Here is a 23,237-nt window from a genome sequence, read left to right as displayed (position 1 = left end):
CCTAACGGGATAGCCTTGAAATTTATTAAGTTGATACTTCCATGTGTTGTTACTCAAATAACTCATATATTTAAAAGACAATTTACACTGTCTTCAGCCAAAGGCTGTACAGACTGAACAATCACGAACATTAGGCAACGGACAACACGGAACACCCAATGGGCCAGTGATGAATTTTTCGTTTGACGGAAAGTTTCCACCGACTGGAGCGGGAATCGAACCACGAGTACCACGAGGAGGTAGGGATAGGGGTTGCTGGGCAAGAGGCTAAGGACCACACAAAGGGGTCTTTTTTATTCCTGTAGGTACGCGATGTACCAATAGTACGCCATGCCCAGCCATTTATCGTGAGGAAATAAATAAATAAATATTTTTTGAAATAATTGATGCAGTATTTGCCCGAAATGATAGGAGTAAACCAATACAATGTTGGATTGATAAAAGAGAAGTGTGCATTTTCGTACTCCTTAATTTATTGATCAAAGTAACGTACAGCAAAGGATATTTCGAAGACTGGATATTGGTACCGTCCAGATTGTGATTCATCACGGTATTTTTGCATCAACTCGAAATTTTTTTTCATAAATACAAAATAATGATTATTTGTGGTAACTTCATCATAAACCTGTTAGATGTGTCTAATGAATTTGTTCTCCAATATCATAATAAAATACAGTCATCAGGATATATTATACTATACAAAATATATGCTCTTTTCGCTGCACGAATTTCTAATACAATTTCCACTGTGATTGATCATATTATCACTGACAATTTTGAATACGAGCCACATTTACACATCAGAGATGCCGAAAGGCTTATAGGGGGAAAAAGCACCAATATTTGTCCAGCACTAGCTTTCGATCGATCCATACGATTTTGGCTTACTTTGTATGGAAATCCGAACCTTGAAACAGAATTCTTATAGAACGAATATTAGTGCTTTTCTCCTATCTCCTATCACAGAACGATTGTTCTATTAACAAATGTATCAACACTACAAAAAGATAAGTTACTACAAAAACATACATTTATAAACTATGATAATGTATTCAGTGTCATAGTTTTAGTGAAATATCAGGAAAACTAAAAGTTATCATAATTAACAACAGATCTCAAATATTATAAAAAACGAATAAATAATTATTATTAGCTGAAATAAGACAAAAAAAAAATTATACAAACAGTGCAAAAATGTCGAACCGATCTTTTGAGAGAAGGATTGCATCGTGTTTATGTGAAAAAAAAAAATAAATTGCTAAAAACAAAACAAGATTAAATTGACAGAAAAACATTATTATGGGCGTATATTAGTGACATCTGAAAACAATAGACTATGAAATTGAATATCTGAACCTATGACTGAAGATGCATTTTAACTTTGTAGATTCTGCAAAAGTAATTGCTGTGATAAACTCGATGCATAATAGAGCTGCTGTCGGTTTAGGCAAGATACTAAGAAAATAATATATAATAATAATAATATGCTATGATATGATTCAGAACGCACAATTTCAAGGCGTTTTGAAAATTGGAAAAGTAATTCCACTTTATAAATCTGGGGATATTCATGAAATCAAACTATGAGCTTGTTTCAATTTTACCAGCTCCTTCAAAAATACCGGTATCCATTATAACTAAGCGAATGAAAAATGATCTCTTACAAAATAATCTTTTCGATAACAATCAATTTGTTTTTTTTTTACCAACGAAGAGCACCGAATCGGTTTCATTAGAATTATTGAATTTTGTGGTAAAAGGGTTAGATGGAGGTAAATATGTTGGATGCATTTTTATAGACTTACGTAAAGCTTTCGATTGTATTCCACATGATATGTTATTAGCTAAACTAGACATCTATGGTTTCACACCGTCAGCAATACATTTGATAAAGTCCCATTTCTCAAACAGAAATTTTATGCTAATGTAGTGCTTAGTGATTATTTGCCAATCAAACCTGGTTTACCGCAAGGGTCGTTTGTGGGACCAAATTTTATTCAATTTGTTTGTGGATGTCTTATTCAACTTCTCCTTCATTCGTGGCTGTTGGCAACTGTATAACTGGCCCACATTTCAATTATATGGACACAATTTGGGGATCATCCGCAATAACTCATTTGAACGTCCGGAAAGTTTCGCAAAATAGAGCTTCCATTATATTCACCTCATTATTTAAAAATGCTACAGAACAAGCTTACAAAAATACTTGTTTATAATTTTTTTTAATACTGAATTATATTGTCACTTGATGGTTTAGTTTTAAGATTTGTATATAGTATTTAAATTAAACTGCTGGCACACTCGTTGTTATCTCTAATCAGCTACTGGCTGATCACAGTTAAGTATTGTAACTTATACGACTGCATTCGTCCAATAAAGCAAAAAAAAACTATACCTCCCTACTCGATGGTCCCTTCAATATCGAGTTATGGAGAGTATGTAATACATTCACATACAAGTCGAAGTAACGTTGTTACCTATTTTCTTTATTATCTACATATTATGGAGATAATAGTTGAAAATAGGTAGCAACATTACCTAGACTCTCCCACTGTTATAAAAACCTGAACGCGCAAAAATTGGTCAACTTCAAATTGCTGTGTTTCTATTAAAAAGCATTAAAAACCTGAAATGCTGCATTTGAAAGTGTATATGCAATAGTTACTATTATGAGTTTTCACCTTTTGCTCTCCAGTTTTCGAAATGACGTCTAAGTCGTCCAACGTCTACAAAGTTGTTATATATATTAAAACGCGTATTTTTGCTGAACTTCACACTTCTCTATCTCTCTAAGCATAGGAATTATCGGTCGAATTGGTTTTAATAATGCGTTTTTGTTTGATAGTAAAAACCCATGCAAAGACGATTATAGACAAAAGTTTTTATCAACTGCCGAAAGGGGAGATATTGTACTTTCATGATTTATAAGAGTTGATTGCGTCATTTTGCACCGAAGCCAGTTATAGGGGCCCAAACTACCCCTTGAAAAAAGAGTAATTCATGAATAACTTCGTTACTTTGAAAGATAGCGTAATGATATGTTCAGCAAAAACATGAGTTTTTTCATGAAAAACGACTTTGTAGAAACCACAAAAAATGTTAAAAATCTTGGAAAAAAGTAAAGATAAACAATATGATTGTTCACATACAACGGCATTAATCTCAAAAAGTATAAGAGATAGAAAAATAGTTTCTTCGACAAAGTTATTTCAAATGACCAATTGTACAACTTTGTCAAAGACACCATATGTCTATCTAAATGTTATGAAAAAATAGTTTTTCTATCTCATTGCTAGGTCACAAAACTTTTTGCATTAAAAGATGCGCTTCTTTAAAAAACTTCTCCGAACAAACTATATCGCTAAAATCAACGGTTTGGACGCTATTCATGGGCGCATGACATCGACAAAATCTAACACAGTGTCATTCGTATTGGCAACCCTATGAGATTTTAGGGTTTAGAGGGATACACTTTCAATTCCTTCGCAGTAAAAATCAATTTCCGCATTAAAATGATGTAGGAACGGTATGTTCGTAGCACTCAGATTAAATATATAGTTGGATACCAATTACAATAATATTTTCATCGGACTATATATGACAAACTGGAAAAACATATTGCTTTGTTCAAGTTTTTTCGACTAATTACGTTAGAAACATAATGAAAAAGCGATCAAAACACCCTACTGTATGGGTACCTTAGAAAATGTTCTTCTTTCTGGCGATATATTTTGAACCCCTTGGACCCCTTCATTTTTTCACAACATACTCTCATTAATGTATTGTTCCAAGAAGTGAATGTCCGAATGCGATAAAAATTCTGTAGCCTTAGATATTCACGTGGGTTATGGCTATGCGTCGGTCCCCCAAGGAATTTCGGAATATCTCCGGTTACAGATGACCAATAATCAATATCGACACATAATCTAAAACTAGAGGAGTTTTTTGAGATCTTGTGAAAAACTGGTGCAAAAATACCAAGAAACAAAAAAGTTATCGCGGTCTGAATATTTTTTTTGGGGTAAAAAATGAAGCTACCGGTAGAGGGGTTAAGATGTGTGTTCTTGAAAATTCAAGGTTTGGCTTCGATGCATCTTTACCTTAAAAAGTTCATAGAGGTTTTGAACGGGATCGTTTTGGGTTTTCGAGAATATTCTCCTCCTAAGTAAACTGGATCCCGAAATCTAAGTAGATTTTACTCGGAAACCTCAATGGATTCTTCTAAGAACCTAGAGGGATCGTCTTAAAAACTTCAAATTCCTTACAATATTCTTAAAATCTTGTTGAAGCTCTGTTTTAATTTTAATCTAATTAGCGAAGTTTACGTATTCTCGACAGTCTGCAATTTTCTCGGACATCGGCAGAAAAATTGTGTGTTTGTCTGTTTAAGGGATAGCCACGATGACCGCTTTTCGTTGTCTCTTATAGAACGGCAAAAGAGCTCACCCTTATAAATGTACACTGTTCGCAACATCAACAAAGTAGGGTAACCGATATATTTTGAACCCCCTGGGCCATTTTCTTGCAAATTTCCCAGTTTAAATCGAAAGACCAACACCATTCGCATGCCACTTGGAAAGATAAGACTATTCCGCACTTGCATCAACCGTTTGTACATTGAAAATGTGTTTATTTAATCTGAATATAATTTAATTTAATCGGTTCATCAATGCCATCGTTACAACACGTTACACACAGAAATTGAAGTCGTCACAAATTTTTCCAATGTAAACAACAACTTTTTTCAAATTTTTGTACTAAAAGCGTAAAATTTCTTCGGTTTTCCATTGTCAATCGTTTGATTAGACTATGGGCAAGCATATTATACAACCAGTGTCGTGGACTTTGTCGCTAAACGATAAAAAATTCCGGTTGTCCAAAATATATACTTTGAGGGTCCAAAATGTATTAGGGTGTCCAAAATAATGCAAAATAATACTTAACAATTCAAATATTTTTGACGTTTTTTGGATCCTACATGACCGTATGGGCATTTTTTTTCTCGTAGAGGAAGTTTTTTCCTATATTTTGGCATGCTCTTTGACTTGGTTACGCTGTACAATTAATTAATTGGGACAAAATACGTCCAAAATACGACCGTTTCCCAAGCTGGTGCGAATGTGGGAAAATGAACCACAGCACACAAACCCAACGCACAATTTGCGTATCGTTCTGAAGAAATTGTTCCACACTTCTTTTTTTGTCTATGTTTTATTTATCTCAAGAAGCATTTGATTTTCTGTAGTTTATTATTTTTTTTCTGTTCGGGATGTATCACTGCGACCAGTTTTCTTTGATCTTTTGTGGTATACCTGTGTCCTTTGTTTAGTGCATGTCGTTCTAATCCATTACTATTGAGAAATAATGAAGCAGTCGTTTTTTATACAAATATCATTCTTTACCATTTTGCATAGAGCCTCTTTAGAAAAAGATACCGCTATTTATACCTTTTGGAGAAAACAGTTTGTCGCCATCAAACTCTCAAAAGCGCGCCCCTTAATCAGGTTCGACCACTAAGCTGATTGAATGATACTGATTTTGACCATCCATCGGTACTCAAGCGTATCAAATTATTGCTTCAACTTATAAGCTTCAAAGTCGTTTTTTGAAACTGTGAACAGGTTTCATCGCATGAATTTAAATTCCTTGCAACGAGCAGCTTATTTTAGAAGTCAGGAGGTCTGCTACTCCACTGATTTGGAACCGTTTCTCTCCTCCTCGAAAGATAAACTCTTGAACTCGGAAAGAACTGTTCGCATGAGCTGAAACCAACCTCAGATGCTGATTGAGCCATTTTTCCACTTCGACCTCATCATCATCTAGGACAAATAGGTGGGCCTTAGTGGCTTGTTACTCTCTTATACTCTTCCGACAGTAACTTATAAGTATTAATAAGAACAGGTACAACAAGAGTACAGATCTTACCTCGTAACGCACCTCGAAAAGGTGATCTACTCGCATTTATTACCATATATCAGCTCAGACAGATTTTGTTGCACTCCACGCGTTTTGTACTGTTCTCCCCCGTAGGGAAGATAAACATCTGAAAAATATACATGTGTGAGTGGAATTTGATAATGAAGTATAACTTATGCTCCAGATAAGGAGGCACTGCTCAACCTGTCAAATCCCGTAGTGAAAACACGGATGTCACCCATTTATGCACTGCTAAATCCTCTATCGATTCAGCTCGAAATCAGCCGCATTTTGAGAGGTATTCATTGATTGAATTGATGACATCTTTGGCGAAATTGTTTGTTCAGTCTCGAAAATCTCTTGATTGGAAAGCTAACATAACAAATAATCATCTGTATGTTTTCATTGGTGTATTTTGTTAGAAAAATACTGTGTATTTGGCGTTCGAAATTGGGTTGCCGATAATAGTCGAATGGTGTCGAAGTCGAAAATTACCCTACATCCTATGAAAATTTGACCCATGATACTAAGAGGAACGTTCTTGGAAAATTTTCTGTAAAACACCTGCAGATATTATAATCAGAATTCACAAAACCCAAATAATTCAATTTTAAATTAATAAGGTACAACGTTTACAACAGTCGATTTTTGAGGTTATCAAAAACAATAACACAGAGTAACAAAAATGACATATTTGCGTGTCTCAAGGATTAAATTATGTGTCTCTAGTGAATTTGGGATCGCTGAATCTGATGCCGTTCTTAGAAATGTCCCTGCACGTCACAATTTTTAGCTACAGGTCGCCAAAGTTGTATAAAACACTGGTTTAATTGATGTTTACATGAAATTTAAAGTATGATTTATCAAACTTTTTTGTGATCTAATCCAGTAAGCATGCAAAATAGGACTTCAATTTTCATTTCAGATATAATTTGGTTCAAATTGCACGATAAAATTTAGATTAAACCGATTTTTTCAACATGTTTACAATCTTCATATAATACTCTTCGTTTCTTTTATATGGCAGAATACAATACTTTTTAAATCACCCAAAAATAACTTTTGAGCAACGAAAGTATTATGAACTTTGCTGATAAGTATTGTTATACACATAAAGTTTGAATTTTGTGACAAATCAAGCAAATAAATTGCCATTCAAGCTGCATTCAAACTTGCATGCAAGTTGGCAGACATAGTTAAATTTAGCATTTTCAACAGCCAATATCTCAAAAACTAGACGTGCTATGATATTTTTGAAAACGGATTCAGCAACCCAAAATTAAGCAAATAGCGGTGTTTTGATGCTTGAGACATAAACGCAGTGTAATTAGACTATCTATTCTTTTTATTTTCAAATAAGGCTTGTTCTTCGAAAGCATTATCAATCAGGAACCTGCTGAAAAATATCAAGTTATTTTTGGAGCAAAAATTTTCCAGATATCATAAAATCATTTTTCATCAATTTTTTTAGAAAAAAATATTTTAAATTCAAATGGAATCGATATGAGTAGAATTTTTAGGTTTAAAGTACGTCCTGATGGAAGTACTAATATAGTATTAAATTGTAAAACAACCTACGCCTTCATAAAGTTGCTTATTTAGTCGCTACATCACATTTAAAGCAGAATAGAAAAATAAATTGTTTACTTCCAGAAGACCTCCAAAAGCACAATGACAATCATCAAAGTTGAGAACACTGCTGTAATGAAATCGAATTTATTTTCCGTATATTTATTATATATAATTATAGTTTCTTAAGTAATCTAAATCTAAGTTTTTAACACGCATTTTACTTTACTCTTTTACTGGGAGTAAAAGAATTGTGTTTTAGCAAATTTGACCATAAAGGAAAACTCACCTAAATGACCTAGTGTCAGAGAATGGTGGAATATTTTTTGACTTTTTTGAAGCTCTACCTTTAGTAGAATAGTAAAGGATAACAACGTACAATTTGTTCATAAAAATGAGGATTTTTGTTATGTGAAAAATTATGCTTAAATTTGACCATCAGTTTTTCTAAGAAGTTTTTAGAAAAACTATTTAGCTCTTCAACCAAAACCATTTTGTAAGATTTTATGTGTTCATAACATTGTAGAGTAATAGTTCAACGATGCACAGAAAAACGATTACGATTTTATCAATAAATAAGAAAGATATAGCATAAAAAGTGTTCACTTTATAAAATTAACAGTCCTTACCTTCTATCGGGCTCATTTCAGATACCCCTTCCATCAGACCAGTAATAACGAAAAGAATTGCGTCAATGATAGCTATAGTTTCGTCGTTTAATTTCACCAAATAATTCTTGAGAAGTTTCTATTAAAAACAGCTGTACTGAATAGAAAATTGTCGAAATAGCTTATTTTAGCTATTTATACATCAACTTATTAATTTGTCATAATATCAAAATAATCAAGTGCAGTGGAACAGTTCCAAAATGGAATGTTCCGAGTTGCTTCTGCTTCCTGCAGTTCTCCCAGAGGTTTGTCTATAAAGTCGTATTCTGATTTGTCAAAGAATGCGTAAACAGTTATTTCCATGAAATCATTCAGTGGCCCAAAACTAATAAATAATGTTTCAAAAATTCATTTAGGATTTGTACGATAAAATACTACCTTCCAGTAGTTCCTCCGATTAGTTCCAACCAATTTTTCCAGCAATTCCTCCCGGGGGTTTTCGGAGGTTTCTTTAGAAAATCTAGCAGAATGATATTTGTAAGGTTTTGTTTGGTAGTTTTTTCAGCTACATATTTAGAGAATTCTCTAATACTTCTTCAAGGATTCAAACGTTCCTCAGAGATCCTTGAAGGACTTCTCTTCTGCAAAGTTCAATGAGATATTCTTCAAGATGTTTCATTAGAGTTTTTTTTTAGGAAAACCTCCATTAATTTTAAACAAATTTCCCTAATAACGCCTTATAAGAGTTCTCAGTGAAATGCTTGAAAGAGTGCCTGGAAGAATTACATGAGGAATTATTTGGGAAATTTATGGAAGAATCACTGGAATGAGTCCTGTAGGATTGTCTGAAGCGACTCTTGAAAATAAGATCATTTAATTTCTGATTGAAATCTTAGAGAAATCCTGAATGACAATTTGGGAAGTTAATGGAACATATACTTGATGAGTATTTAGAGAAGTTCCAAGATGTTTTTGAAAAATTCCTATTGGTTTACTGGAGGAATCTTTAGAGTATTTTCTGGGGTCATACGTAAAAGAACTACTAGATGAATTTCTGAACAAATCATCTGAAATAATTTTTGAACATACGGAGTGCAATTCATGGGAATAAGAAGCAATCCGGAACGCTTCCAGTGTGCCTAGCCCATCTACCTCCAATCCTTTTTAAAACGTATCAGCGAAAGGTGGTCCTTCAATTTCCCAAACAATATAAATCTAAAACAGTCATCAATCAACCTCGGAAATCCATAAATGTTCCAACAGTGACAACTACACTGCCACCCAATGCACAGCAACACATTTCCGAAGCCAGCAGTCAATCATGGCGCTGCTGCTGCTGCATCGAACGGAACGTAGATATAGGTTCCAATTCTTATGTTGGAATTGGAACCGAAATACTTCCATCTACCTCGCCAACTGCTGTGCTATATGCATCGAACGAAAACGGAAAATAGGTCAACCACGGACGCAGTCAGTTAATGTGGCCGTGCCTTTTGGTGTGTTTGGTGGATGGATCGAAGCGTGCATACCTGCAATAAAAAAAAACTTCGACAACTGCCATATTTCCATGATGTACCTCTCGCACCTCTCGCTCGATTTGGGGGGAGGTGTAACTACAGGTAGAGTAGCCAAATACTGGCGTTTCTCCACGGTGAATCTGGGAACAGTTATTAACGAAAAAATGATCATTAATTCTGTCACCTCCACTCGAAAGATATGGTATCCGAGCAATGAAAATATATACGAAGGTGTTAAGCCCTTTGATTGAACATGGTTTCAGTTAGGCCTCTCCAGTTTGGCCCTTTAAGGACACAAAATTAAGTTAGGCCCTTTAGGAATTTTTGTTAATTATATTGCTTATTGAAGTGATTTTCATAGTTCTTGAACAAAATCAAACGAAAAAAAAATAGCTAAATATGGAAAATTCTCGGTTGAACATTCAGTACCATATTGATTATGCCTATTTCAAGCCTATTAACTATTTTACTTGTTTTATATTTTGGGGCCTTCCTTAGTCGAGTGGTTAAAGTCCATGACTGCCAAGTGCAGAAATGATTTTATTTTTTTTTTCGTGAACAACGGTTTCAGACCCACCGTGCTCTCCTCACCATGCAGATGATCGCCAACAATGGAGCCAAAGCAAAGTGGGGTAGTTGCACGGTAATTGTTATAATAGCAGCAGTTGCGCTTCATGCGTTGAGGCCATCTCCAGGCAAAAGGTCACCTGCTTCGCTTCAGATGGAGGCTCGCACGCGTCATCGTGCATAAGCATTAGTCCAAGCGGAGGTCTCGTAACAACAGCTAGATATTATTTGCGCCGGAGAGGAAGCTGTTGTCGATTCGAAGAATGTCTTCTTCTTTCTAGCGTTATGTTTCAACTGGAACAAAGCCAGCTTCTTAGCTTAGCGTTCTTATGAGCAATTACACAGTTATTGTATGAGAGTTTTTTTGCCTTGTTTTTTTTTTGTAAAAATACATTATTCCCTTGGCAGTCAATTTCTTGGAAGAAATGGCCGCTGGGATTCGAACCCACGACCCTCAGCTTGGTATTGCGGGATACCTGCGCGTTTACCGCTACGGCTATCTGGGCCCCTAGAAGAATGTCTGCTTGGATGGAATTTAGGGCGTGAGACATAATTATTGTGCCTCTTACCTTGATGCCGGTAGTCGGAGTGTCACACGTTTCCTGCGACTCTCAGATATTGCAGCAGTCAAGCGAAGCTGTGTGATGGCGAAGACAAGAATGACAGCTAATTTTAACCAACCTGAAAAAAAAATCGGTGGATGACCGGATAGAGGCTAGGCATTTCTTAGCCAAGTGTGTCTTTCTGCAAGTTTGTGTGTTACGAAAGTTTTATGGCCACCATAAGATGATGACGATGTTTGCTTGGAGGAGGAGGAAGAGATTACATTAGCATGCTTGTTTTGATGGGATGTGGGAATAGCTTGTCAATAGCGAGGTGACATAAAATGGTGTATAGTAAGAAATGCTTAGAAATAGGTATTCTGGTTATTGGCGTGAGCTGCAAAATCAAAAGTATTGTGAATATTGTTGATAAATAATCTTTCACACATAAAAATTGAATTCTGTGGTATATTAAGCGAAAAAATCGCCATACAAGCTAGCAAAATTGCATGCAAGTTGATTGAAATCATTAAATAATGCATTTTCAACAGCCAATATCTCAAAAGCATCACGTGATATTATATTTTGAACACAAATATGGATAGAGCATACCTAAATTAAGTAAATGACGGTATTTTGATGCTTGAGACAAAGAAATGATCCTCAGCTCAGTGTCATCATTCAAAGTAATTGTACGTTCGGGGTAGGAATTCGTGGTAATGATACATTCAGAACAACTTTTCAAATCCAACCAGATTTGTGTTCTTGAAAATTCAATGTATTGTCATAAAAGTTGGAAGCCCATCAGAGATGCCTAACAAATCAACTTCTTGCGAATGATATAGCGAAATCCAACCTCGGTACAGATTTTCAACACCAGGTGCTATCCATAAAACTTTCAGGCTGCATTGCATTCTCTCCTTGTCAGTGTTTCGAAGAAAGAAAAAAAAAATACAATAAAGAGGGAGCAGTAAACTTGCCACCCCCTATATCGATATGATTTGCTCCGCTTGATTTCGATTGATTGGAATCGCACACTTGCGATTCTTCTTAGTGCACTTGCTTGCCGCCCAACTCGTTGCGATTGTGTGACTTGTGTGTAGGATACAAGTGCACTTACAGTATTGGACAATACATTTGTAACTTTTGTTGATTACAAAGTGGTCAACTCAAAATCTGCAGAAGTTTATAGCTATCTATCGTCTAATCAGTTTGCTTTCCTCCATCGGTAAACTTTTTAAAAAGGTCATTTTGAATAGAATGATGGTCCACATCAACGAAAATTCAAGTTTGCCAATGAGCAGTTCGGATTCCGCCATGGACATTCGACCACTCATCAACTTTTACGTGTAACAAATTTGATTCGTTCCAATATCTCTGAAGGCTATTCTACTAGACATAGAAAAAGCATTCGACAGTGTTTGGCATGAAGGCTTGATTGTAAAATTAAAAAAAAACTTTAATTGAAAGCTTTAAAGTTATCTGACAAATCGTACATTTTAGGTTAATTATCAGAACTCCAAGTCTGAAAGACTTCAGCTAAGAGCTGGTGTTCCTCGAGGCAGCATTTTAGGACCAATATTATACAATATTTTCACATCTGACCCTGAGTTACCTCAGGGATGTCAAAAATAATTGTTTGCGGATGACACAGACCGCTCCGCCGAAGACCAGCATGTCATCTGTAGTAGATTGCAAAAAAGTGTGAATATTTTTTCTTCATACTTTCAAAGATGAAAGATTTCTTTTAAAGTCGATTTATAGCTAGATCTATTATATTTTGTGATAAATCTTCATGATTTCTCGTCGAAATTTCGATTTAATCAAATCGTTATTAATTATATGTTGAAATTCAAGCTTGTCCCACTTGCTGTGAAATTTTCATCCAAATCGGTTCAGAAATAACTGAGATCTACTTTACCAAGTTTGACCATTTTGTATGAAAAAATTGTCCAATACTGTACATCCGTTTGTGTCGAAAGACAGTGCTGTAATACTGTGCAATGTAGCAATATTGCTTGTACGGGCGCCCGCGTCCGTAGAGTGAACTATAAGTACGTTCCGTACTTGCCTTCATCTGGGTAATTTCGTTTCCTTGACGTATAATTTTATGATCTTGTCTTTGTTCGCGCCCTTTGCATCTATAATGAAGCTTTTTAACGACAGGTTTTTTGAAAGCAGTAGGAGTACTAGAAAATACATTGTTTTTTGAGCACTGATGCAGTTTCAAACAATGTTCTATGTATGTAACTCGAGAAAAATATGTTAATTTTAACGAAATTTATTGGTTGTCCCAGAAAGTATGAGCACGACTTTGTAAACCAAAATAATAAAACTTTTCCTAGCATTTTTAAAATTTTGTGATTTTCTTCATAATATTTTAAATGTTATTTAAAATAAATTTGTTTGATTGAACCCTATACTTCTAGCATCTTTTTCTCACCACAAAAAATATTCAAATCGTCATAACTGTTTGCTTTTCTATACTTCTGAGCCATTTTTTACAAGTTCTCGATAAAAAGAGATTATGTTTTACCATGAGTCACCTAGAACCGAAGATTTTCCGCAATACGCGTAGCCATAACCCTACGTGGCTGCTAATAATACATATTGTCCTACATGTTCGATTATTCGCTTTTCGAAACAATGATGTGATCGGTGGGCTTTGTGGCCGTACGGTTAGTGTTACCAAGCATTTAGCCGCATCGAGTTAAGGAGTGTGGATTCGATTTCCGCGTCAGTACGGAAAACTTTTCGTCGGGAATGTTTTCCGATTGTGCCACTGGGCGTTGCAAAACAAACAAACAAACATGACCAACACCATTGTGAGTTGTGCAAGTTTAACGTTATATGGAAATCAAGCTTGATAATTGTAAACACAACGGATGAAAACTTCGTAAAAAAGAGCGCCATCACAACATCAATTTTTTACTTTTGAATATAAAGCCTCTAATGTTTTCGATTCCAACAAAAATTGCTCCTACTTTTGCATTCGGTTTGCTTTAACAGAAATCAGGTTATTTTTCGTTTAGTATATTGTGGGTTACGCACTAATTTTGAAAGTTATCCGCATTATCAAAGATACCCTGTTTTACGGTACATACTTCGCAAGAATTAAGGACAACATGGCTAATGGAGCTGTGCTACTTTTCCACGAACGTAATTTCTCCGAATTCCAGTTCCCCGACTACCCGTTTTCCCCGAAAAGTTTTTAGCACTCATAATTGGGTTGTTTAGTGATGAAAAATTCCCGTTATTTTGTAGCTTGATCGAAAGAGCACATTTTTCTAGGTATAACACGATTTTATTGCACTTTAATATCTTAATTTTGATGTAGTTAATGATTTAAAACGATTTCATTCCGTCGACTCAATGACATTTCAATTTACATAATGACAGCTCGTCGCGAAGTAAAATTTGCCGAGGGGTGATTCAAACGCGATTTCCATACTAAGTTCAAACGTGTTTTCAAAATAGTTCCAGGGCACGGAAAATTATGAAACTTTGGATTCCGGCTCAGTTTTTAACGTAGAATCAGAATATTCTACAAACAGGATACCCCTAAACAAGCCAATTGTCATAACTTTTTGCATCTAATTGTGTTTTGTATACGCTTGAGTGTAAAGTTTTTAGCGCTCCGTCTTTGCATTATTTTCTCCGTCAAATTGCACATATTAAACCAGTGGTTCTCAACCTTTTTGGAGTTGCGGCCCCCTTAGAAGGTCTACAAACATCTTGCGGACCTCTGACAATAGATGATCTTTATATCTAAGCTTATGAAAACGAAAGATTTTCCCATAGTGTAACTCAAATATACAAAGTTCAAGTTAAAAACCAAACTGAATGACTTAAATAACTATATCTTGCGGATTTTTGCGAATGATCTTGTTAAGCATCAATAATATCTATTGGATCTTGTTTATAATATTATTGGAAAACTACCAAAGATTGTGTCTTAATGCCAAGTACAATTTTTGACTGAACAAAATACGAATTGGAAACCTGGATCTCAGTATTCTAAATACGAAGCTTTAAGTAATCATAAATCTCTCATTTGTTGCATGAAAAACGGCCAATGATTAACCTCCAAAACGTATTTTATATAAAAATAATCGTATATTTCCAACATAAATCGCGCAAAGAACTCATTGACTCTTGAATAAATCTTGGTGGTTTTTATAAAAAAATGCTCCAATCGAATACCAAAAAATACAGGATATTAATCCATATTGTCTCCTTTATTCACTGAAGAGAATATCGATGAAAAGAAATGGATCATGTCCAGGATTCTAAGAAAATTGAGAGTATGTCCCATTTATCGCTCTTTGTAACAATCACGATCCGCAACACATAATCTGAGTCTGTCTGTCGTCTACTGCAACAGCTCTAATTATTTCGGGGGGCTAACAATGAATGCTAAAACCCCTCTAAACAAGCTCCAAACCTGCGGGACACTATTGCTATCAGATGTTCGGGGATTGTTTTTCATGCCAGTAAAGTAAAATACCTACCCTGAATGGTAAATAAATGAGAAAACTTGGATTTACATCGCTCTCTCCTTGGGTCTCCCTTTCACTGCTGATATTCATTCAGCTTGTTGAAAATTGCAAAACATTGACGACCATGGACCGATACAGATGCAAAAGTTTTCTTTGCTTGCTTTGATCGTGATTCGAAATCAATTGAGATTGATTTTTGCAATGCCTGACCATGTCACTTATTCGCTTATTCTAGCATACGCTTCAATTATTTAAAAATCTTTCTTTCGGTAACCTCTGGTATCAGGGTTGGCATCAACTCATTTTGGAATTAGGCTCTTATAACATGTTTTTTTCAAAATGGGACCAACAAGTAGATGAAAGAGATCTATATCCGACGCCATTTTGGAATCCAATATAGCACCACCAATTGCAGGGTAATTTCAGAATGAAACCAACAAGTAGATGACGGAAATCGATGTCCGACGCCATTTTGGAATCCAAGATAGCAACATCCGGTTTGTAAAAATCACTTCAAATCCACGCAATGTGGATATTTTTTTAACGCGGGACCGACGAGTAGAAATCCAAGACGGTGACGAGTGTAATCAAAAATGGCGACTTCTGGTTTGTGAAAATTACATCAAATCCACGCAATATGGGTATTTTTGAAACGGGGCTGACGAGTAGCTGACGGAAATCGTTGTCCGACGCCATTTTGGTATCCAAGATTGCGACATCTGATTTGTAAAAATCATTCAAACCCACGCAATATGGGTATTTTTGGAACGGGGCTGACAAGTAGATGACGGAAATCGATATCCGACGAGATTTTAAAATCCAAGATGGCGACTTCCCTTCAAACCCAAATAATATGGGTATTTTTTGAACGGGACCAACGATTAAATGCCGGAAATCGTTGTCCGACGCCATTTTGGAATCCAAAATAGCGACATCCGGTTTGTAAAAATCACTTCAATTCCACGCAATATGAACACTTTTTGAACGGGACCGACGAGTAGGAATCCAAGATGGCGACGAGTGGATTCCAAGATTACGACTTCTGGTTTGGGGAAATTACATCAAACCCACAAAATATGGGTATTTTCGGAACGGAACCGATGAGTAGAAGACTGAAATCGATGTCCGACGCCATGTTCGAATTCAAGATGGCGACTTTCGGTTTGTGAATATCACTACAAATGACATCCGACGCCATTTTGAAAGCCAAGATGGCGACTTTAGGTTCGTGAAAATAACGTCATAAAAAGAATCCTCTGAGCATAAGAGTGGTTCAAAAAAACGTTTTTGCTCCTCACCGCTCATTCGATTCAAGATCAAATTCTGAGTGTCCTCCCAAAATTTGAGCTCTTTTGGATGAAAACTGAGACTGCACAAGCCCTTTAAAGTTTGTATGGGAATTAACTATGGGAAAAGCAAAAAATTCATTCAACCGGTCATAGTGTTGCCTTGGGGATTAAAGCTATGTTGATACTGTGAGATACATTCATCAGCCACAACTTTGCCGAAGACCGTTTTCAAATCGGACGTCTCAGTAATTAGTTATTGATTTATATCCAGTCACAAATTGCTCAGTGCTCATTTAACTTCTGAACAGGCAACATTGCTGCATCTGGCGCGAAAAATAACCCACACAAATCATGGCTACTATGTTTTACTGCATATATCCAGTGATGCCTGCAGAGCAGCCCAATTATTATAGCCAAAGTTTTACAACTCATACAAAAATCAATTACTAATTACTGAGGCGTCCGATTTGGAAACAGTCTTCGGCAAAGTTATAGCTCATTATTGTATCTCACAGTATTAACGTAGTTATAATCCCCAAGAGCACATGGACAAACACTATGGCCGATTGAACTAATTGCGTGCTTTTCCCATAGTAATTCCCATATAAACTTTAAAGAACTTCTCAGTTTTCATCCGAATGAGCTCAAATTTTGGGAGGACCCTCAGAATTTGATCTTTGAGCGGTGTGGAGCAAAAACGATTTTTTGAACCACTCTACTGAGCATCCAATGGAAATCGATCCCAGTGAATTTATTGACTAATGCTTTGGAGTATTGGTGGAGGAATCTCAAGAGCAGTTTGTAGAAAGATCTTTACTATCGAGATTTGCAGCCCGAGGCTTGCTCATCTCGAAGAAAAAAGGAGTAGGGGGATTAGGGGCATAATGAACACCCGGGGCGAAATGGACACCCCATCAATCTCTGAGAATATGCATACTTCATCAGTTCATCAGTTCATACACTGCATGAAACCTGTATTGCATTTGAAATGTTTGACAGTGAAAAAAAAATGTTTCGCTCGTCTAGCATACAAGAGTCCTGGGTTCAAATCCCAGCCGAGCACGTGGATTTTTTTTCATAATTTCACCCATAATTTGTCCATCTTTACCACGCGTAATGAGTTAATTAAAAAAAAGATGTTTTGCTTCAATTGTCCTTTAAAATTTGACTTTAAGTTTTTCTCTACTTCAAATTGGAATTTAAGCAAGGCGGTGCCAGAATCTAATTTTTGAGCAAAATAATGAAAACAGAAAGGTTATGTTTAGCTTTTATGGTTGAAAGGGAGCCCTTTCACACATCGGAACGACTGACAGACATTAACTAGTTTGGAATCATTACATTTCATTCAAATGTTAATTTTTCCCCGATACCTTTTTATCAGCCTTGTTTTGAACCTAATTTTCTATCTCACTCTTATGGCATGTGATATAATTTTTATTACCATGAATGATACCGTATAAATATCAAACTTGAAAACAAGCCGGGAATAATTTGAAAAAAATGTCATTGTATGGTCTTAAAAAAGCATTTGCTTGATGTGTCCATTATGCCCCGAATTCCCCTATTCCAATATAAATCTCTGGAAAAATCACTGAAAAATTCCTTAAGCTTTTGCTTTCAAGAAATCTGAGAAAAAACGATTAAAAAAATCTGTGAAACAATAACGTTAGAATCTCTGAAGGTACCCCTGGAATTTCGAGTATGTTGCACCAGAATTAAATGTAAAAAGTGACTTTAGAAATCATTTTGGTTATAAAAGAGACTTTAGAAATCTTCCATTAAAAATACTTTTAAGAGGCTTGTGAAAAATTGAGTCCCTAAAAAGAGTTCTACTACCAACCTTAACACAATGATTGGTGTTTGCAATAAAGATGCCCCACGCAAAGAATGGCAACCAATGATAACAAAACGTACACTCTGCTGACCGAATGAGTGCACATCATTACATTCTAATAAAAATGTAACTTCCGAAACAAAAAGGGACATGAGGAAATTTCGACGCATGCGCTCGGATACTCCCCAAGACATGCCATAGCATCCCGTTCCCTTCGGTCGCTCTCCCCCCCTCACTCAGGGTATTCGACTCCACGATGTCTCAGTCAAAACATAAACCATGAGTGCCCAGGGTTCCATATGCGCGCGTGAGTTACCTTCCCCCCGCTGAAGAGTGAGTTCCCCATATCTAACAGGAAACGAACGAAGATTTGCATTCTGTCAAAAGCCAAACAACGCGAAAGTGATTCATACTTGTGTGGTATTTTGCTCGGATTTAGGAAAGAAAATTGTGCAAACAGTGCAAAATGGGTTGAAGCTGGCAGCTGAGAGTGATGTAAGCTGATAGCTTGTAATGTAAGTGTCCGATTTGAATTAGTTTGAATGTTAGAAGGTGAAAATACGGCATGGCTTGTGTTGCCTAACTTAAGGCGCAGTATGGCTCCTTCAAAAAAAAGCGATGGGTGTGATTGCTACTTATCTATATAGATATACCTCCCAGCAAGGAGTTTTAATGGATTTTTTCAAGTTACGTGTGCGATGGCCGAAATATGCTAAGGAATAATAATCGAGGAGAATTGAAAATGTCGGAATGGTTCAAAGGCAACGCTCGTGGCGTGAGCAAACTAATTACGCTCGCTGGAGCTATTCAATTCACGTTTCCAAATGTCGGGAGTGAAATTCTTCTTCCAAGAAAATACATAAAAATACGATCACAATCTCGCTTTGTGCAAAAAGGCCGGCACGATTTGTACACAAAAGTCGCGAGATCGAACGCCCAGCAAAATGGCAATATAATCGCAATAAAAGGTCATCCGTGTGTGTGCTTCGTGGCGCCTGTAGTCGTTGTCGTCGGGTCTTTGAGACTGGGCCACCGGTATACCGGAGTCTTGTCATTGGTGTCGCCATCATCGCTGTCGGAATCGTCACCATCAACGCCTTAGCTGCTCTTATAGGGTAGATGTTCCGGTATTCGCCATAGCACCAGTATTCGATACTCCGGATTATAAACCGTTTCACGACACAAATACGCGTAGATTGTTCAGTGTTCTTCGAACCATTATGAAATGACGTGACAACATTCTTTGAAACCTCAAAATTTGCTGATAAAATAATAGGAGCAAATCATTTTTCTCATTCTTCTTTTATCGTGTCACCTTATTTCGCCAGGGGGTTACCAAATTGGCCACATCCGAGAAGAAATCAAAGTAGGTTAAGATTCGAAATGAAAAACATGGCGAATACTGGTGCAGGTGATCCAGTATTCACTACCTTGATTTTCAATACAAAAGAAATGGGTCAGTTCTTATATTTTTCCTGTTAAACAAAGAGGTCGAAAACTTTTGTTCAACGTATTGCATTGTACGGTCGTATTCGAATGTCTTTTGACTGAATTATAAAAAAAAATCTAGGGTGGCGAATACTGGCACACTCACCCTATTGTTGCTGTCGGAGTCGATTGTGGGCAAAGGCAAGGCATTCCAGCCGGCCAAATTTGGCGTATTGCTAAACAGTGCGCTCTCTTGGGTTTGGGGCGATTGATGGTGCGGTTCTATAGTGGGGTTGTGTATGTGTGTATTGGTTGGTAGTTATTGGAGGGCGATGATTCATTGTTTTGAGGGGGTGAAGTTCACCATAATGAGGGTTTGTTCTCGATATATAGGTGAACGTTGCTGTGCGTGCCCTTCGCTTTTTTATAGTATAAAGCAGTAAAGCAATCGAATTATTTTAATGTTTTGTCAAATATCTTCAACGAATTTCAGCATATGAAATAAAATAAAATTGGTAACAGAATTGCTAGAGCTTCTCAGAGGATTCTGCAAAAGTTCCTTCAAAAATCTACGTGCTAAATAGAAGATCAATAGAGAAAGTCTTCAAGGCTTTGTTCTGGAGAACAACTCAAGATATACATATATTGGTTCCTTTCTGTGCTTTCCTTCGAACGTGATCTCTGAAGTTATATGACTTATTTCTACAGAATGTTCCGGTATTACGTCAAAAAATGCCATAAATTATTTCTATCCAGTCTAAAAGTTTTTCAAACATTTTGTGCAGATCTGACAAAAAGTTAAGCAAGATTATTTGTGTTGCAACTCGGCCAAAATTGCCAGAGACTTGAAAGTAAGCATTTAAACGCGGTTTCAAAATAGGGGAATTTAGGTATTTTCGGCCGTTTTTGCCCTATTAGGGCTTTTGACGGACAAATCTTCTGAAATTCGACAGTAAGATTCGCTTATATAATAGTATTGGTATAATATTAAGCTGAACTGATTTTGAAAACCCACTCATGACGAAGAAAACAAAACTGCAGAAAATACTACAAACCACCCTATATTGATTTAAACCTTGTAGGATTTCGATCTACTTCGTCGCAAGTACTATGATTCGTCGTATCAAACTTGAAATATTCCACTACGGCGCATATTAGAGCTTACCTACAATATAGATTCATTTTACAGGTGTAGTTTTGTGGAAGCCATTATGATTTGTGTACTTGAACACCAACAATGCAATAAAACTACTTTATTTCGATAAATAACTTCAGTTCAATTATCCACTTTGCATTTTTTCACCGACATCGCATGGACGGAAACGTACCGAGCGAAATCTGATTAGCGATCGACTGAGTCACGCCACATTACGATTCAAATTTCGTCCAGCCCCTAAGTGTGCCCCTCTTTACACTATGGAAAATTTTCGTACATCTTCAATGAAAGATTTCTTAATAATGAGATAATGGTGTAAAAATTCCATAAAAACAAATAAAATTTTGTTTCAGTGTGATCTCAAGTGTTTATTTTGACAGCAGACAAAAGTTGACATAAAAAATTATAAATTCTAAACGATGGGTCGAATTGACATGGCGACTCTCAATTTTTTTCTGCACAAATGGTGTACAGAAAAACTGCCGTTCCGAGATTTGGCTTAAATCGCGAAGTGTCCAAATTGATTTTTTTCAACGCTGTGGCCAAAACAGATATTCCTGACGACGTACGATACATCCCAACAGAAAAATTTGGGAAAAATGATTTGGTATGGCAAGCAATTTGCTCCTGCGGTATGAAAGTACTACATATTTCACGACGGGTTCAATCAACGGCGAAAATTACAGAACTGAATGCATTAAAAATTGGCTTCTGCTCATCTACTGAAAGCATACCATGCCTCCATTGTTTTTGCCAGACCTAGCATCGGCTCACTATGCTTCAGCTACTTTGGAGATGCTCAAGAAGGAATAAGTCGAATTTGTAGAAAAATGATCGAATCTATCAAATTGCTCAGAACTACGCCTCATTGAAACATATTGGACAATAATCAAACGGCATCTTAATAAGGATGGAAAAGAAGCAAGCTCCATCGATTTTTTCAAGAAAATGTGGTCAGCAGTTCAAAAAGCAGTTCGAAAAGTTCCGAAAAAAGTTGTGCAGAATTTTATGGGAGGTATCAAAAGAAAAGTAAGAGCATTCTCCAGCAATGCTCAATAAATGTTCAAATTTATGTAAATTTGATCGAAATTACGTTGATTTCCATGTATTTTAGGTAAACTCATGAATTTGTTCGAAAATAAACAGTTTACTGTAAAAAACACGTGTCCACTTTCTTAAATGAACAATCCTTAGCACTATACCATTTAATTCCACTAGAGTTTGTATCCTTTGACAGATACGCGTATTTCGACCTCAACTGTAAGGCCGTCTTCAGTGTCGTGTACTAGACTAGTACACCACACTGAAGACGGCCTTACAGTTGAGGTTGAAATACGCGTATCTGTCAAAGGATACAAACTCTAGTGGAATTAAATGGTATAGTACTAAATTCGGGTTTTTATCTCATTATAGGTATTCTACTAAACAGCTCGAAGATTTATTATCAAAGATTTCTTTCCAATCACACGCTGTAAAACTTCTATAATTTACAAAATATAGGGCCGGATCCTATTCTTGGCTTTTTTTGATTCACTTCGGCAGTGGGGTGTTTTGAAAGCTACTGAGCTCTTATTTGGCTCCAATATGCGTCGTATTGAAATGCATCTTTTACAAAATTTCAGTCAATTAGGCCTAGAAAAGCCTCCCATGCCAAAGTGAATCATGAAAGTGCCCAAGTAGCTATGCACCCTAATTGAGAACGTAAACAAAGTTTTTATCCGTCCGGACTAAGAAAAAAAAAAGTTGTTCGCATCAATGTGTGCGTGATTTTCGGCGTAGAAAACAATTTCTTTGATAGTGGTTGTTTTCGCTGCATTGTGAGCCATCATGAAATTGTTCGGTCAAAAGTAATTGTGCTTATTTGTTTGTGCTATATTTTGATGAGGCCATTTAATTTTAAAAGAAATCCATATATTTCGTCCTGCTGTGGCAATGGAGAGGGATGCCCGAAGATCTAAATAATCTAGTTAAATAGACGTTATGACGTTGAAGGTGTGTATTTTGACTACTCACTATATCTCAGTGATCCGTTTGTTGTGAGACGAATCAAAACTGATTACGACCGATATGAAAATTGATTCGACGAATATAGACAACGGTGAAATTTTCTCGACTTCCCAGGGCATAGAGTATCTTCGTACTTGCCACACGATATACACATGCAAAAATGGTCATTGGCATAGTAAGCTCTCAGTGAATAACTGTGGAAGTGCTCATAAGAACACTAAGCTGAGAAGCAGGCTCTGTCCCAGTGTGGACGTAATGCCAGAAAGAAGAAGAAGAAGACAACGGTGAGTAGTAATTTCATTGCA

General features: G+C 36.3%; 1 protein-coding gene across 2 annotated transcripts in view; it reads left to right on the top strand.

The window, feature by feature from the left end:
• LOC5574982 overlaps positions 1–23,237 on the top strand; it is a 157,758-nt gene that overhangs the window by 4,749 nt on the left and 129,772 nt on the right. The window contains exon 1 of one of the 2 annotated variants that reach the window (XM_021842044.1): positions 18,715–18,856. The exons of the other annotated variant lie outside the window; for it this stretch is intronic. The gene's annotated coding sequence lies outside the window, so the exon portion shown is untranslated. Of the gene's footprint in view, positions 1–18,714; positions 18,857–23,237 lie in introns of those variants that run through there. 2 annotated transcript variants of the gene reach the window in all.

Source organism: Aedes aegypti, chromosome 1, assembly GCF_002204515.2.
Source record: "Aedes aegypti strain LVP_AGWG chromosome 1, AaegL5.0 Primary Assembly, whole genome shotgun sequence".
In the NCBI taxonomy this organism is placed as follows: domain Eukaryota; kingdom Metazoa; phylum Arthropoda; class Insecta; order Diptera; family Culicidae; genus Aedes; species Aedes aegypti.
This window is presented reverse-complemented; position numbering and strand designations above follow the sequence as displayed.